The 18,374-nt window shown below is 42.0% G+C and overlaps 1 long non-coding RNA gene across 2 annotated transcripts in view; it reads right to left on the bottom strand.

The window, feature by feature from the left end:
• LOC129696605 (uncharacterized) overlaps positions 1-15,651 on the bottom strand; it is a 28,768-nt gene extending 13,117 nt beyond the window's left edge. For both annotated transcript variants that reach the window (XR_008723372.1, XR_008723371.1), the window contains exon 1: positions 15,233-15,651. This is a non-coding gene — a long non-coding RNA (uncharacterized LOC129696605). The remainder of the gene's footprint in view (positions 1-15,232) is intronic.
• Positions 15,652-18,374: the final 2,723 nt, after the last annotated feature.

The following is an 18,374-nucleotide window of genomic DNA, read 5'->3' as shown; positions in this document are numbered from 1 at the left end:
GGAAATGGTACAGAGACAATTTACAAGGATGTCGCCAGGACTCGAGGGTGTGAGTTATTGGGAGATGTTGAGTAGGCTGGGACACTATTCCTTGGAGCTCAGGAGGATGAGGGGTAATCTTATTGAGGTGTGTTAAGTCATGAGAGGAATAGATGCACAGAGTCTCTTGCCCAGAGTAGGTGAATTGAGGACCAGAGAACATAGGTGAAGGGGAAAAGATTTAATAGGAATCTGACTTTTTCACCCAAAGGGTGGTGGGTTTATGGAACAAGCTGCCAGATGAGGTAGTTGAGGCAGGGACTATCCCAACATTTCAGAAGCAATTAGACAGATACATTGATAGGACAGGATTGGAGGGATATGGACCAAACACGGGCAGGTGGGACTAGTATATGCTGGAACATATTGGCCAGTATGGGCAAGTTGGGCCGAGGGGCCTGTTTCCACACTGTATCACTCTATGATTCTATGATTATAACAACTCAAGAAATATGAGCAAGAGTGGACAGTTGTAGGATCTGTATGGATCCTTGTATGGATCTGATATTCAGTAAAGTTTTGATTCTTTACTGTTGTGCTGCTTGTAAAGCCACTTTCTGCTTACAGAGTTACGCCATTTTTTTGGAGGCTTTATGACTGATCTTTTACCTTTACCTATATCCACTTTTCTGCACTAAATTAACAATCTAATTAATATCTAAAAATCTATAAATCTCTGCCTGAATATATTTTGAATGACTCTGCCTCCACTGCTTCCTGTGTAGAGAATTCCAGAGGATCACGTTTCTTGGGAAGAACAAATTCTTCTTGAAATGGGTGTCCCATTTTGTGAACCCTGCCTCCTCATCGTGGGCACCTTCCCTGGAGGAAATATTCTCCGCATCCATTCAGTCATTCACCTTTGGAGACTTAGATGTTTCAATAATGGGCCTGTCCCACTCATGCGACTTTTTCGGCGATTGCCAGCACCCGACATAGGTCAAGCAGGTCGGCAAAAAATTTCCAACACGTTGAAAATCCAGCGGCGACCAGAACAAGGTATGACTCTTTGGGCGACTACTCACGACCATACAAGCTTCAGCCCCGTGACATGTCGCCTGTATGGTCGTGAGTAATCTCCTCAGTCGCCCACAGAGTTGTTGCGTCTTTCTGGTCACCGCTGGATTTTCAATATATTGAACATTTTCGGTGACCTGCAGTGACCTGTGACGGGTACCAGCAGTCGCCGAAAAAGTCGCGTAAGTTGGGCAGGCCCATAATTTACCTCTCACTCTTCAAAAATCCATTGAGTAGAGACCCAACCTACTCACGATAGACACAAATTGCTGGAGTGACTCAGTGGGTCAGGCAGCATCTTTGGAGAAAATGGACAGGTGATGTTTCGCGTCTCTCCCTTCTTGCGTGCCTCAGAGCAGCATCAGCCTCGGCGCCCTTAGAGCCAGGCCTCAAATCCTTGGCTCGAACCGGAAGCACTAGCAGTTACAGCCGCGCCAATGCGTGGGCGGGTGAAGGTAGGGGGGTGGGGGGGGGAGAGCACGGAGAAAAGATGGAGGAAGAGCCATGGGTGGGAGGGGCATGTCATGGGGGAGGGGTGCAGGAACCAACGAGGGGGACCAGAGGAGAAGGAGCTGGAGCTGCAGGGTATTGCGATGGTGGTGCGTTTGGGACTCACAGCGGGCGCTTGACGCTCTCCTCCACCGGGATCAGACTCTCTGCTTCCGATCCCTTTGAAAATTGTGTCCGGATGGAGACCTCCGCCACCACATGCAGTGTCCTTTAGCTCCAGTAAAGATGCGATGGTGCAGGAAGGGGCGGATCGTCCTCGAGAGTGACAGGAGAAGGGACCAATCTGTGCGGCGCTAACTGGCAGAAGAGGAGATCGATCTGCGCATGCACGGTGTTAACGATTTTTAAACCTCTCTAACTTTTACAATAGACCACTGATCAGAATGCAACTTGTTGCAATAGCAGCCCAGGAGAATGTTGAGTGAGCTGATGAAAAATTGTAGCGCTATTGTATACCGTTTTCGCGCAAATATAAAAAACGCACAAACCAGAAGAGCCCAAGATCAGAGTTTTAGTTGCTAGACTAAGTGCAGATCTGCTCCCCCAACGCACCCGTAGCCCCCACGGGAGGCGTGGTCCTCCACCTCAACCTGTTGCGGAACATAAGATTCGAGCACTCCTCAGCAAAGATCATAGCTCGTGAGCCTCCCCCAGCACTGGAGTTGGAAAAAAAAATCCCAATTGCACTTCTAATTGCAATACCAATTGACCCTCCCCCTCCTGGCCTGCAAGGAGCTATGATGGCAACATTGTTGCAAATGTTGGGTGCACTTGCTGTGAGATGCCATTGAGTTGAAAAGTGTTCCTGCCAGTGTTCCTGTCTTGCAACTTTGTATCAAAGTGTTTTGGATGCTGTGAGGAATGATTTTAAGAGTAAAGTGTTTTAAATTCAATTTTTTAATACATTTTCAGTAATGTCGAGAAATAAAGCATGACATTTTACGATAAGTTGATTTTTGACTCAACGAGGAAAATGTCATACGGAATATGTAAATATTTTATCATAACCGCGTAGATTTTTCACGAGGATGTAATAACAAACAAACACACAAACACACACACACACACAAGATAAGAGTTTTAACAGTTATACATGATATATGATAGATAGAAGATCAAATAGATATCAATGATTTGGATGAGAATATCAAGAATGGATTAATATGATTGCAGAAGACTGCAAAATAGTTGACATTGGTGACAGTGGAGTTGGTTATCAAGAATGTTAAGGTGATGGGTGGAAAGATTTAATAGGAACTTGAGGGGTAACTTTTTTTACACAAAGGTTGGTAGGTATATACGGAAGTAGATACGGAATGAGCTGCCAGAGGAGATGGTTGAGGCAGGTATTATCTCCTCTGGAAGCTCGTTCCGTTTAATAGACATTTGGACATGGACGTGGATAGGATATGTTTAGAGGGTTATGGATCAAGTGGAGGCAGGTGGGACCAGTGTAGATATGGCATATTGGCAGGTGTGGGCAAGTTGGGTTGATGGACATCTTTCTACACTATGACTGTTTGATTCAATAATTACCGGGATGCATTTGATCCCAGCAATATCTGACCCATGCCTATTTATTTTTCCTGACCAGTGCCTCAATTTTCTCATTCCTTACTCCTACCTGCCTTGCCCTTCACTATAACAGGAACACGCATACTTTCAATGCTCACTATTACACTTATAATAACATCCAAATACTTTCTAAACTGTGAGTGGCCTTGTAACTGTAATGCTATGATGCTGTAATACTATATTTTACACTCTGATACTACACTCTCATTGCAGTAAATGTTATACTTGTGTGGCAAAATTGTACTCATGTATACTATGGTTTTATTGGATAGCACGGAACTAACATTTTTCACTGTATCTCAGTACATGTGACAATAATAAATCAATACCAATAGCAATGGCAATAGCACAGGTTATGTGTTGCACGCATCCAAAATTACTTAACTTGACATATTTTACTTTCCAAAGTGGACAGTAGATTGTATTCACCAATGGCTACGCCAATCAGATACGTGGCCCTGTCAACATCACTTTTCAGTTCTGCTGCCACACTTTCAAACCACTGCCAGGCGATATAAACTCCCAATGGTCAGAAAATCATGTGGCCTCCGTTTCTGCTCCATTTGAACTTGCTATGTTTAATATACTACCCCTGAGGCCTCTGTTCCTGCTTTCTTAAATATTCAAGTCTTCCATTTCCCAGTTTATAAATTCTTGGGTCTTCTGTTGCTGCTGATTTAAACTCTTCCTGTGTCTTTTCCTGTTTTCTTTACATTTTCGAGGCTTCGGTTCCTGCTGAGCTTAACTTCCAGGGCTTCTATTCCCAGAGTTTTTTTATAAACTCTTGGGGCCTTATTCCTGCAGATGTTATGTTCTCTCGGCTTCTGTTCCTGCTGTTTTTAAGTTAGATAGCGGGAAAATAAACAGTTCTGTTGATCAAATTTTGCGGAGGAGCTGTTAACAAATTTCTTAAAAATTAAGGAAGTTTGGACAAATGGGTAAGAATCACATTCGCTGAAATATCATCAACAAACATTTAAAAACTGGTATTATTATTTAAAACGATGAATTAAATTTTAAATTACCTATTTGTAAAAATGACCGTTCATTTTTATAAAATTATACTTTTCAGAAAATGTGCCACCATGCCTTTCATTATGTTATTACTTGTCTTCTTCAGCTTGAGGGAGTTAAAATAAACTCTTCCTTGTAGGTCTGGAATAAAGGACCAAGTGTAACTTTACAACGACGTGAAATGGTAGCACAAGAAGAAGTATTGATAATACAATATCCTGCAGGATGTGTGGTTTCGTGAGGCAGGCATTGACACACAAATAAATTTATGGAAAGTTAATTCAAGTGAAAAACTTGAACTCCATGTTTCAGAACCTAGAGAAAACTGGAATGATGAGGGAGGGAGCGAGGTTGAGAAGGAGGCTTGTAGAGAGCAGATAACACAGTGAAAGAGAGTCTGTGCTAAAGGAAAGAGCAGACTCTTCAGAAACTTGTATAAAGGGAGAAGATGACCCAAAACAATTGAACTTCTTCAAACAGTTTAAAACCAATTCTAGGTTGAGCTGGACATATCCCTTAAACTTTTCACATCTCACCTGTGCCCTCTTGTCTTTACCACTATGGTACCTTGCGCTAAATATTATTCCCTTATCATGTATCTGTACACTGTGAATAGTTTGATTGTAATCATGTGTTGTCTTTCCGCTGACTGGTTAGCATGCAACAAAAGCTTTTCACTGTACCTCGGTACGCATGACAATAAACTAAACTAAACTAAAATACTCTGACTGTCAACCCATTAAATGCCCTATTAGTGTGTGTGTACGTGTGCGTGTGTGTGTGTGTGTGTGTGGTGTGTGTGTGTGTGTGTGTGTGTGTGTGTGTGGTATGGTGCGCATGTGCGTGTGTGTGTGCGTGTGTGTGTGTGTGTGCGCATGTGCGTGTGTGTGTACGTATGTGCGTGTGCATGTGTGTGTGTATGTGTGTGTGTGTATGTGTGTGTGTGTGTGTATGTGTGTGTGTGTGTATGTGTGTGTGTGTGTACATACTGAACTTTTTATATTGTTTATAATGAGATTTACAGAGTACTGTGTTTATTCATTGTTAACCATATAACCATATAACAATTACAGCACGGAAACAGGCCTTCTCGGCCCTACAAGTCCATGCCGAACAAATTTTTTTTCCCCTTAGTCCCACCTGCCTGCACTCATACCATAACCCTCCATTCCCTTCTCATCCATATGCCTATCCAATTTATTTTTAAATGATACCAATGAACCTGCCTCCACCACTTCCACTGGGAGCTCATTCCACACCGCCACCACTCTCTGCGTAAAGAAGTTCCCCCTCATATTACCCCTAAACTTCTGTCCCTTAATTCTGAAGTCATGTCCTCTTGTTTGAATCTTCCCTATTCTCAAAGGGAAAAGCTTGTCCACATCAACTCTGTCTATCCCTCTCATCATTTTAAAGACCTCTATCAGGTCCCCCCTTAACCTTCTGCTCTCCAGGACATTGTTCCGGGACATATGACAATAAAACATTCTTGAATCTTGATTCATAGTTTTATATACTTCAATCAGGACTCCCCTCAACCTCTGGAGTTCTAGAAAAAAACAATCCAAGTGTGTCTGACCTCTCCTTGTAGCTAATATCCCATAATCTAGGCAGTATTCTGGTAAACCTTGTCTGTATCCTTTCTGTGATGGGGTGACCAGAAATGCATGCCACACTCCAAATGCAGCCTAGCCAAAGTCCTGACTCATAATGCACCGACCAGTGAAGCCGAACATACCACATGCCTTCATTACCACAGATTAGGAATCTCTTTTGTGAAGTGGTTACAAAAGCAGAATCAGATGAGGATTAAGGTATTGTTCCACTGCTCCATATGCTACAGTAATTCCACATTGGAAGAGTTGGGAACATATTTAAAGATTGTAAGGAAGAGGGAGTGCAGTGAATGATCACGATCCATGTTCACAAATTATAGAATTAGAATTAGGCCAGTCAGCCCATCGAGTCTATCATTTAATCATGGCTGATCTCTGCCTCCTAATCCTATTTTCCTTCCTTTTCCCCATAGTCCTTGATGTCCATTCTAATCAAGAATTTGTCTATCTCTGCCTTAAAAATATCCACTGTCTTGGCCTCCACAGCCCTTTGAGGCAATGAGTTCCACAGATTAACTACCCTCAGACTAAAGAAGTTCCTCCTCACCTCCTTTTTAAAAAGTGCCCTTTAATTCTGAGGTTATGACCTCAGGTCCAAGACTCTCCCTCCAGTGGAAATGTCCTTTCCACATCCACGCTATCTATGCCTTTCATTTATTTTGTAAGTTTCAATAAGGTTCCCCGTCAACCTTCTAAATTCCAGTGAGTAAAGGCCTAGTGCTGTCAAACGCTTATCATATGCTAACCCATTTATTCCTGGAATCAAATGTGGAACCAAACATATAGGATGGGAAAGGGATGAAGCCTTAAAATAGAATGTATGCGATCAGGAAGCGGGTCTGGGGCACAATAAACATACAACTACGCACAGTTTATGAGATTAAAACAATGGAAAATGCTGGAAACACCCAGCATGTTAGGTAGCATCTGTGAAAAAAGAGACAACAGGTTTTAGTCTGCAGAGATGGCGGGGAGGGGGGTGGGGGGGGGGGGGAGGGGGGGGGGAGGGGATGGATTGGACATCTCTGTTAGATAGGATGATCAGGATATTAGTGATAGGGTGAGGTCAGGGCTACTGTGCTAATAAGATAATGATAAGGCCAACAGTCAATAATCTGATGAGGAAAGTTGGAAAGAGAGTAAGCATATTAGGACAAGCTGTCAAATGGAGCGCTGTAAGAATTGCCAAGCAGGTCGGGTGGTATTTTTTTGGGGGAAAAAATGAGTTAATACCACAGACAGAGAACCAACAGCAGAACTGCCCATTTTCTCTCTAACCTGCTTCACTAATTTATTTGAGTTGTGACCCGAAACATCACCCATTCCTCCTCTCCAGAGATGCTGCCTGTCCCGCTGAGTTACTTCAGCATTTTGTGTCTATCTTCAACTAATCTATTCTCTCTTTCTGGTTCTGATGAAGGGTTTTTTACCTGAAACCTTAACTCAGTGTCCCTGCCAAGTGTTTCCAGCATGTTCTGTTTTTATTTCAAGCACAAATCAGTTGGTTTACCACACATAATTAATTGTATGAATCTATATTTAAAAATTAAATTCCAGTCTCTCTTTAATTGCAATTTGAATTGAGTAACTTTATTTTTCATTTATTTTATCACAATCTTCATAATTTGATGGCCACATGATCAGTAGAAAACTCTTTGCAGAATAATGCATGTTTTTGTTTCATTAAAGAATTATTACTGATCATATGGCCAGAAAATTATGAAGATTGCAAAAAATATTTCCCTTTAAGCTGTTTTTTTAAATCACTATAAACTGGCCCTCACACAGACCCACCAAGTTCAGGGACTGCAGCATAATCCATCCATCGCTCTGTAATTAAGGAAATCCTCCAAGCTGCCCGCAAGGAAACCTCTCCACCCTGTCCAGTTTACCTCAGGCAGAAAAAACAGGCTGGGAAGTTTACCCTAGAGAGTGGCTTGCTTCAGCTTGCCAGCTTATAACATGCTTTCTCTTTGCATAGCGATTACTGGAAGTACAATTCAGAAGTCATGAAAAGAGTTCATACCATTAACGACTTTGAAAAAAGGGCATGGAACGCAGCAATGTTAAGCAAGAGGTGTGACCGGATAGACAACATGTTCTTGCTTGCGTTGTTCACAAATCACTTGAGTAAAATCTGCATTTCCGTTCTCCCAACAATTATCCCGAGTGATGACTGAAATGAGGATCTTATACAGATCACGCCATTGACCTTTTTGTAGATGTTTTGATAAACCTTATATATGTGAAAGGAAAAGGGAGTTCCCTTGCACTCACTTCCACTCTGAAGTTTTCAAAACAATCAAGCTCCGCTTTATACTCTTGGATGGCAGATGTAGAACCTTGAAGTAGTGCTTACGGAAACTTGACATCTTTCCAGGAGTGAAATCAGAAAGGCAGCCATTTAACTGAGTGTGTTGTTAGTACAAAGATGAATAATGTGGCCACACCTGTAATATCATCCCTTTCCATCTGTAACCTCTGACCTCTCCAGTATATGTACGAATGTCAGCCCTTTCTGCTTTTATCAGCAATTTTTTTTAACGTATCCTTTTCTCCGAATCAATTACTTTTGTACCAGTGCTCCTTCCAGTGGGCGGAGGAAGCTAGTTAATCTTTGCTGCTTATTTTTGCACCTCAACAACACTGCCTATCAAGCTAAGACGACCTCAACACCGCTGGGTTTGATAGAATGTTCCCTCTCATGTCCAGTACGTACAAAAAAAGCCTTTCACTCTAATTTGGTACACGTGACAACAATAAACTAAACCAAATGAAACTACATAGTCCTACTTGAGCAGGAGGGATGGTGAAGGAATAACTCACCAGAAGTTAAGGTTCATACAAGTAATAATGACAGAGGTGAAATGAGGAATGAGGACCTGCAACACGAATGAAGGAAACTGGGTAGCAGATTAAAAAGCAGGAATTCTAAAACTGTAATCTCCAGATTATTTCTGGTGCCATGTTTGAGTATTATTGTGGGAGGACAGGACGGATGAAGAGATGGTGCAGGAGGGTGGGCATTCGATTTCTGGATCAGGGGACTGTTACCGTACAAGCTGGGCAGGCTACACACCAACCACAATGGGTGAAAAATCCTTGGATATATGGAGAAGACATTGTTAGCACTGCTAGACGGACTTTAGCTATTTTAGCAGGGGAAGGTAATGCAGAATTGGAGTACAATAAAGGGCAAGGAGCAGCCAAACATAGGAGGAAAACAAAGTCTGTCCATTTGGCAAAGCATACATAGAACTGGTAAAGCACATGAGAGGGATGTAAAGTCAGGTTGTATCTATTTTAATGCAAGGAGAATGAAGTGATGGCTTTGATTAACACGTGGGGACATTACATTGATGCAGAGACAACAACCTGGCTGCTCAACACCCAGCTTGGGATCTAACTATTCCTTTGGTTTATATTCCATTCGCAAGAAGAAGAAGAAGAAGATCCAAATTGTTAATATAAATAATGATGTAATTATTGTAATTATAATAAACATTTTACCAACACCCTCTGCTTCCTACCTTCAAGCTAATTTTATATTAGGTTGGCAAAATTGCCCTGAAATATCTGTGATCTAACCCAGATCTCATGTTTATATTAGGTTGCCAAAATCTCATGTTCTCAACAATCTTCTTGAGACCTATTCAAGTCCTTGCCTTTACAAATGCATGTAGATCCTGGTCTATAGTTCCTGGCCTATATAGTATATGTAGCTTTTCCTTGAAGCTTTTTTTTAAATATAGAGACACAACATTAGCCACTCTCTAATCTTCTGGCAACTCACCCATGTCTATGAATGATACAAATATCTTTGCATGTGGCCCACAATTTATTCTCTTGTTTCCCACAATGTCCTAAATATGTCAGGTTTTGATTTAATCCCGGGGTCAAGGAAAGGGCGTTCATGTTGCGGCCCTGTTTCCACCAATCTTTCCACCACCACGCACAATAAGCACAAGACAGACACCATTGTATGCAGATGCCGAGAAGTGTGTCCAGCTCTGGCTGAACAACTTCTAATCTTGTGTGTGGACTCGATAAGAAGAATATTTAATCCCAAGGTTTCCAACTGACCTCATTGGTAGGAATGAATGGAGAAGGGCTAGGTATTGCCTACATCAGGAATTCTCACTCCCGCTCCATTAGTTTAATTTACTTTATTTTAGTTGAGAGATATAGCTCACAGTTCATGCTGACCATATATCGTCCACTCACACTAGTTCTATGTTATCTCACTTTCTCATCCACTCCTGTAACACTAGGAGCATTTTTACAGAGACCAATTAATCTACAAACTCACACATCTTTGGAATGTGGGGGGGAAACCAGAGCCCCCAGAGGGAACATACATTGTGAAGAACATGTGAGCTCCACACAGAAAGCAACCGAGGTTAGGGCATCTGGCAATGTGAGGCAGCAACTCTACCTGCTGTGGTGCTCTACTGTGCTGCCTTTAAAAAAGATCTGGAGCAAAGATATTGCAACCAGGTGTCCAGCCCATGGAACGCCAGTTGTGAACCATGCACTGGAGGTCAGAGACTAGTTCGAGCATGTGATGCATGGGCTCTGAAATTGTAGATTTTAAAATGCTTAGAATGCAAGCTGCTCAGACTCTAAAGCTTCCAAAAAGATGCATTTTATTGACTGATGGTTTATAAAAGTGATGCAGGAAACTCTAAACATGAATACAAAGTGCCTGCAGACACAAAAGAGAATGTTAAATTACTTCAATGTTGACATATTGTAACACTAAGCTATTCCAGAAAATCTTCCACAAAGCTGTAAAAACACCCAATAAAAATAATGGATTTTGCAGTATATCTTGAGATCACTTTTTATGGGTTAAGTTATAAGGAATTTAAAATAAATGAAAACATGATCGGGTCCAAGGTTTTCCTGAGAACAATTTACATGACATTGACAGGCACAGGGTGGAAAAGCATCCACCCTAATCAGAGGGAAGAAAGGACATTCTTGCTTATAAATCACACTAGTTCTGGCCAATTGGCTCATTGCTGAACAGAAGAGGCCACATTGGGCAGGAAACAGGTGTCAGTGGTGACGTTTGGGGAGCCTGGCCAAGTGGGCTGTCATCCTATCAGAGGTGAAAAGTAAAACCAGCTCTGAACCTTTGACAAGAATAATCTTGAGAAGTGTTTCCTTTTTGAGAACTCTTAAATGTTTTCAAACACACCCTGCCCTTCATCAATTTTCATCTGTGAACTGATTTCTCAAGCAAAGCACAATAGTTTGATAAGTTTCTGTAAACAAGTTTGACCTGCAGTGTAAGAAAAAAACATATTGCGGCCAGGCATTATTTTGGAACATACTAAATTACATCATGAAAGCATGTTTTTTTAATCAAGTTACTTAAATAAATTAAGTTAAAAATAATCAATAAAAAGGGACAACATGATTTATGCATTTGGAACAATAGGGCATTAAATCAAATGACACTTCCTGATAAATAAATTGTAAATGGATGAAAATCAGCATCTTTCACATAGGATAAGATTCAAAATAGAGTGTTTTTCTGGAGCTGGAAAGGTGGCAGCCCTTTCCTTAATGCAATTGAGGATATTCATCAGTGTTGTTGCCAGCAGTTTTCAGACAAAGGCCTTAAGATACTTATTTTAATCTTTCTTAATTTCCAACATAATTCCTATATGTAGCCATTGTATGTCAAAATTGTATGCACATTTTATTGAATGTGAATTAGCTTTTCACGGTATCTCAAAACATGTGACTGTAATAAGCCTAAATCCAAACTTATTTTACACTGATTAGTGTCAACTTCTGCAGAAGCCTCTACTCAGTCAAGTAACCATCATATGTATGTAGATGATTGGAAGTAATCTGTAGTTCAATTCATTTGAGGGATCAATAAACCAAAGAGCTTTCTTGCTTCTTTGGGTTCCACATGCTGTTATCTTCTGTGGACTCAATGCATCCTCCTTGTCCCATTTAATTTCCTATAACATATTAATTTGTTCATTTGCACATGCTCACCAGCACCGAGCCTTGCGACACCCCACTTGTCACTGCCTGCCATTCTGAAAAGGACCCGTTAATTCCTACTCTTTGCTTCCTGTCTGCCAACCAGTTCTCTATCCATGTCAATACCCTACCCCCAATACCATGTGCTCTAATTTTGCACGCTAATCTCTTGTGTGGGACCTTGTTAAATGCTTTTTGAAAGTCCAGATACACCACATCCACTGGCTCTCCCTTAAGGGCCTGTCCCACGAGCATGCAACTGCATGCGGCAAGCGCGACCTAACGTGGTTGCTTGAGCTGTACGGGCTCGCTGGGCCAGTCCCACTTCGATCGCCAGAGCTGTATGGAGTTGTGTGGAGCTGGTCCCGACATTCCGCGGGGCTCCGAAAAACTGACACTGTTCACCAATTCCGCGCGGCATCGGCCTTCCGGGCCCGCAGCCACATTGAGGCTGTACACACCGCCTCGACAGGCGTAAGCACCGTCTCTACACCATACGCTCCGTCTCAACGCCGTACGCAGCGTCTTGATGGCGTATGCCTAGCGCGAACTTCCCGCGGACTTCGCTCGAACTTCACGTCAACACGTACGGGATCACTCGACCTCCGCACGGCCCCCACTTCCGGTTTGGTCCCCCACTTCCGGTTTGGTTGCGCTCGCCGGCACCCGCTTCCGGTTTGGTCACGCTCGCCGCATGCAGTCGCATGCTCATGGGACAGGCCCTTTATCCATTCTACTTGTTACATCCTCAAAAAATTCCAGAAAATTAAGCATGATTTCCCCTTCATAAATCCATGCTGACTTTGACCGACCCTGGTCATTGCTTTCCAAATGCGCTGCTATAACATCTTTAACAATCGACTCAAGCACCTTCCCCACTACTGATGTAAGGCTGACTGCTCTATAATTCCCTGTTTTCTCTCAAAGTCAAAGTATCCTTTATTGTCATTCCTTTCCCTCCTTTCTTAAAATGTGGTGTTGGCCACCCTCCAGTCCACATGAACTGATCCACAGTCGAGAGAACATTGGAAAATGACCACCATGCATCCATGATTTCTAGGGCCACCTCCTTGAATACTCTGGGGTGCAGACAATCAGGCCCTGGGGATTTATCTGCCTTCAGTCTCAACAGTTTACCTAACACCATTTCCTGGCCAGAATGGCCTAATTCTGCTCCTATGACATGAACATATATTGGATAAGGGCTGCAGATATCCTTCTCCACAGGACATTAGTGGACAAAGTGTGCTTATGAAAATCTGGTTGTTTCACAGTCACCATTACTCGTATAAATGGTTCATCTCAGTTTATTAAATTAATTGTATTTATATTTCCTAGCTAATGTGGTGGGAGATGAACTTGTGTCTTCTCATCAGGGTTTTGCTAAGGCATTAAAATTGTTGATTTTAGATTTGCATGTTAAACAGATGTGGATTGCTTGGTGATCACTGGACATCCACCTCTATTTCCAATGGCCAACCCATCTGCTCCAGTTCATTAGATATGATCTCTGGATGGTGAATCCAGAAACATTATTCCTAACTGCCAACATTAAAGGCCAACATTAGTGAAGATTAATGTTAGTTTTTGAAGCAGCTGCAATGGTAAACAACAGCACCTCTGCTCGGACACTGTGTTAAGCAAGCAGAGGAAACTGAGCGTGGGTGTAGTGACGTGCCCACACGTTCTAATCACAGCTGGGTTCCTCCGTGAAGAAGCCATTATCCATTCTTCTCATTGATTTGCTTTTGGCCGAGAACCGCTTCAGAGGCAGAAATGGAGAAACCTGCCAGAGTGTTCCATTTTTAATGAGAGGAAGCCCATTGTGGGAAACGGAAGTCCATGCCAATCAAAGACCTTGGAAGGAACCATGAGATCAGCCGGCTGATTGTTTTCTAACAGTGACTATTCTAAATGCACGCTGGGAAAAATATCTAATAAAAAATAGCTTCTTTGTTTTCTCAGTACTGGAGGGCTAATGTATATTTATCAGCTGGATGAATCTATTGTGTATTAGACATCAGCTGCAAGCAGATAGGAAACAGTTTATAAATGAGAAAGTAAATGGCTGGTAATGTAAACATCAATTCTTAGCGTTTGCATTCTGAATAGTACAAACTCATCAAAGGAGTCTTGAAATGTTTAAATTATTATCCCCCTCCTTTTTCAGAGACTGCTGTCACCATTAACCATGTGATGACACTTGGACTATCCTTGATCGGACTTTGCTGGCTTTACCTTGCATTAAATGTTGTTGCCTTGTCATGTATCTGTACACTGTAAATTGATTGATTGTAATGTATTGTCCTTTTGCTGACTTGATAGCACACAACAAAAGCTATTCACTGTACCTCAGTACACGTGGCAATAAACTAAATGGTTCCAACAGCCCATCATCTTTGACTCTTTGATCCACTAGCCACCTATTGGCCCATGCCTCAATACTCCATCTCTTCTCTTTGTGCAGGCTATCTTCCCTTTTCACTCCCAATCCTGAGGCAGGTCTCCACTTGAAATGTTGACATATCTGCCCTTTCCCACACCAAGCGGCCGTTTCCCTGCATACTTCCACTTGGTAACAAAAGCCTGCTAGATCCCCCAGTTGCGAACCATTTTAACTTGCCCTCCCATTCCCATACTGACTTTTCTGTCCTGGGCCCCCTCCATTGCCAGAGTGAGGCCACACATAAAAACTGGAGGAACAGAATATTAAATTTTGCTTGTTTTTTTTCACAACCTAACAGTATGAACATTGAATTCCCCAATTTTATAAAACTAACTAACAAAAACCATCCACTCTCTTTTTTCTCCCCCTATCTTTCCTGTACTATTTCTTCCACAATTCTTCCCCTTCCCTTGTACCCTTTCACCTATATTCCTTCCTCTGGCTTCACATTTCACATCTCTTGGCTTGTGATCTCCTTATCTCACAGCTTTTGTCTTTTCTTCTCTGGCTTTTGTCCAATCAACCTCTACTCCATTCCTCCTCACCTGTCCACACCCACTTTGGCCTATCTCCATCTCTCATCCAACTTTCTCTCCCCTACTACAAGCAGCCTGAAGAATGGTCCTGACCCAAAACGTTGCCTATACGTGTCCTCCAGAAATGCTGACTGACCCACTGAGTTATTCCAGCACCTTGTGTCTTTCTTGTGTAGGAAAGAACTGCAGATGCTGGTTTACACCGAAAGATAGAGACAAAAAGCTGGAATAACTCTGCTGGTCAGACAGAATTTCTGGAGAAAAGTATTGGTGACGTTTTGGGTCGAGACCCTTCTTCAGAACGAGAGTCAGGGGAAAGGCTTTCTTTGTCAGTTTCGCTTACTATCCTGCACTCTCTGGTAAACAACCACAAGCTCCAAATGAGTGGGGGCAGGGAATTATGCATTCTAACAACCTGTCATGTCTTGAAGGCAGTAAAGCCATTAAAATTTAGCACAATTATATATAATTACCTTTTATGTGACTACCTCAAGCCCGGTGAGAAAGTGGTTTACTCATTCAAACCTAATCTAAAGTTTCAGTCAAAGCAAGACTCCTCCCCCACATATCTGAAAAAGAATGTTGCCATCCATGGGCGGAGTCTGAGTACCTTTTCCACCTGTTGAAAAGGGCAAGTTAAGAAAGCAAACAGGATATCAGTCAATGAATCACCCAGGCATTTTATTCATACGCCCTTTATGCTTCTATTAAGCCTATAGGTCAAAGTCCCTTCCTTTTCTATACTATAATTAATCTTGGAATGTTCGACTGGTTTCACTGACATTCCTTAGCGGACAAGCAAAATCAGTTTTCCAAGAATGTATCATAGGCGGGGATGGATTTTAAATTTGTAGGAAGGAACTGCAAATACTGGTTTAAACCAAAGATAGACACAAAATGCTGGAGAAACTCAGTAACTTAAATTGTTGTGTGTAACAACTCTGGCGTCGAATGAAGTGTTCTATCTTGCTCCAACAGGGGCTGATTCCGTTGCTTTTTTCTTGCGTTGCAAATCATTATTTAGAAAAAATGGTTGGCGAGAATGCGTTTGCATTCTGTAAATTATGTTGAGTTCACATTGGTAATGTTAGAGATTATTCGGTCATTTTAATTATAAAATGACGTGGAAGTATCAGCTATTAATTCAAGTAAAATAACTTCAGAACATTGGACATTGAAAACAGTGATTAGTTTGAAATTAAAACGTACCACTGCAAACAGACTGATCTCATAGTTGAATGTAAGACAATTGACCTTCATCAAACCAGAAATCTTCAGCATTATTTTACACTAATACGGTAGAGATGAAAGAAGCTTCTAGACCAGATATATTTGTCACTTGACGCATCATGCATGGTTCTAGGCATAACACAAAGCGGTGGAGTAACTGAACGGGTCAGGCGGCATCTGTGGGGGGAATGGACAGGTGACATTTCAGGTCAGAACCCTTCCTCAAACAAATATGGTCATTGGTATATTTGTCTGTCTTTTGGGGTATTTGCGTACTCAAGCAGAGTCAGCCTTCACAACACTAATTTTGGGTAGGATGTGTAGGAAAGAACTGCAGATGGCTTACACCGAAGATAGAAACAAAATGCTGGAGTAGCTCAGCGGGACAGGCAGCATCTCTGGAGAAAAGGAATGGTTAACGTTTCTGGTCGAGACCCTGACTGAGAGTCAGGGGAGAGGGAGACAAGAGATATGAGGAAGTAAGGTGTGAAAACAACAGATCAAAGCAGATGCTGCTCGAGGGAATGGAGAATGGATCATTGTTAGTTGAGGGAAATGTGACAACAAGGCATACAATCAGAAAAATGAATCAGGAGGACAGTGAAACTAGTCAGAGAACTAGGGCGGGGAGGGATGGAGAGAGAGGGAAACCAGGGTTACAAATTATGAGAATCTAGGTTCTGTCCTCAGAAGCTTTTAGATAATCTATTTGAATTCCAGTGTCTTAGCAAATGCATTTGATTATTCAGAGGTGTCTTGGCAGCTACAATTTGCTCCCATTGTAAATATGTGTTTCTGCAAAGTTACGTGTGCACGCACAAAATTCTAGAGCTTAGTCGATAATTATAGCCATCGAAACTATAGTTAATAATTTATTGTTGTCTTAGTGGTTCAAACATATATAAATTCGAACTTGAGTTTGGAAATTCTACTGTGCGGTCTTTTTTGAACGTCTGTTTATCTTGGCCAATAAAAATCTTTTATAACTACGAGCTTCAGCCTCCGATGGGCTTAGTTCAAAGATCAAAACAGATAACACAGTTTATTCTAAAGTTAACTTCATTCTAAACTGTTTATCATCTGCATCGAAAGACATGCAATAACAGAGAGTTTTTGGAGATTAGATAGAGACCTCTATTTATGAAACAGTAATGCGACAGTTGTTTACTGCAAAGATAGACATAAAGTGCTGAAGTAACTCAGAAGGTCAGGCATCATCTCTGGAGAGAAATGATAGGTGCGTTGTGGATCGGGAACCTTCTTAAGACTGATCTCGATCCAAAACGTCACCCATCCTATCGGAGATGTTACTTGACCCGTGAATTAAGGGCCTGTCCCACTTGGGCGTTATTTGCGCAACATTTACGCGACATCATTTACGCGTCGTGACTCACGATGCAACATCATTTACGTGTCACGCACGCGTTGTGAAGCGCACGTGACACTCGCCCAAGTGGGACAGGCTCTTTACGCCAACACTTTGGTCCATCTTTGGTATAAACCAGCATCTGCTGTTCTTCATGAGCACAGTCATTTACAGTGACAATTTAAATCTTTTTGCTGAACATCTTAAAAAACTCTGGATAACAATTGAGAGAGGAATAGATCGGGTAGAGGCACAGGGTCTCCAGCCAGGAGTAGGTGAATCGAGGACAATAGGTTTAAGGTGAAGGTGAAAATATTTAATAGGAATCTGAGGGAAAACCTTTTCACACAAAGGGTGGTGGGTTTATGGAACAAGCTGCCAGAGGAGGTAGTTGAGGCAGGGACTATCCCAACATCGAAGAAACAGTTAGACAGGTACATGGATAGGACACGTTTGGTGGGATATGGACCAAACGCGGGCAGGTAGGACCAGTATAGCTGGAATATGATGGTCGGTGTGGGCAAGTTAGGCTGAAGGGCCTGTTTCCATGCTGCATCATTCTATGACTATGATTCTAATTGAGAGAGTTAATTTCCATATTTCCTTACTACATTGAAGAAGGCCATTTTGATCCATTGAATATGTATCTGCTCATGGAACAATCCCATTCCCCATAGACCTCCCCCCCCCCCCTCCCCTTTTCAATAATTATCCATGTAATCAATTCTCCTTCCATTTCTAACAACTGCTCCCAGATTCTACCACCCACCTCTACTTGGAAACATTCACAGGGCCAACTAACATGCGTCTTTAAGATGTGGGTTAGAAGCAGAGCATTGTGAGGAAACCCAAATGGTCACAGGGAGAACATGCAAACTCCTCACGGACAGTCCTGGAGGTGCAGATTGAAACTGGGACATTGGTGCTGTGAGAAAGCAGCTCCATTAGCTGAATCACTGTGCTGCTAATAGGTATATTAATGATGTCTGCACTCAGTCAAAGAAATACAACTCAGCAGT

This window comes from Leucoraja erinacea, chromosome 1 (genome assembly GCF_028641065.1).
Source record: "Leucoraja erinacea ecotype New England chromosome 1, Leri_hhj_1, whole genome shotgun sequence".
NCBI classification, from domain to species: domain Eukaryota; kingdom Metazoa; phylum Chordata; class Chondrichthyes; order Rajiformes; family Rajidae; genus Leucoraja; species Leucoraja erinaceus.
This window is presented reverse-complemented; position numbering and strand designations above follow the sequence as displayed.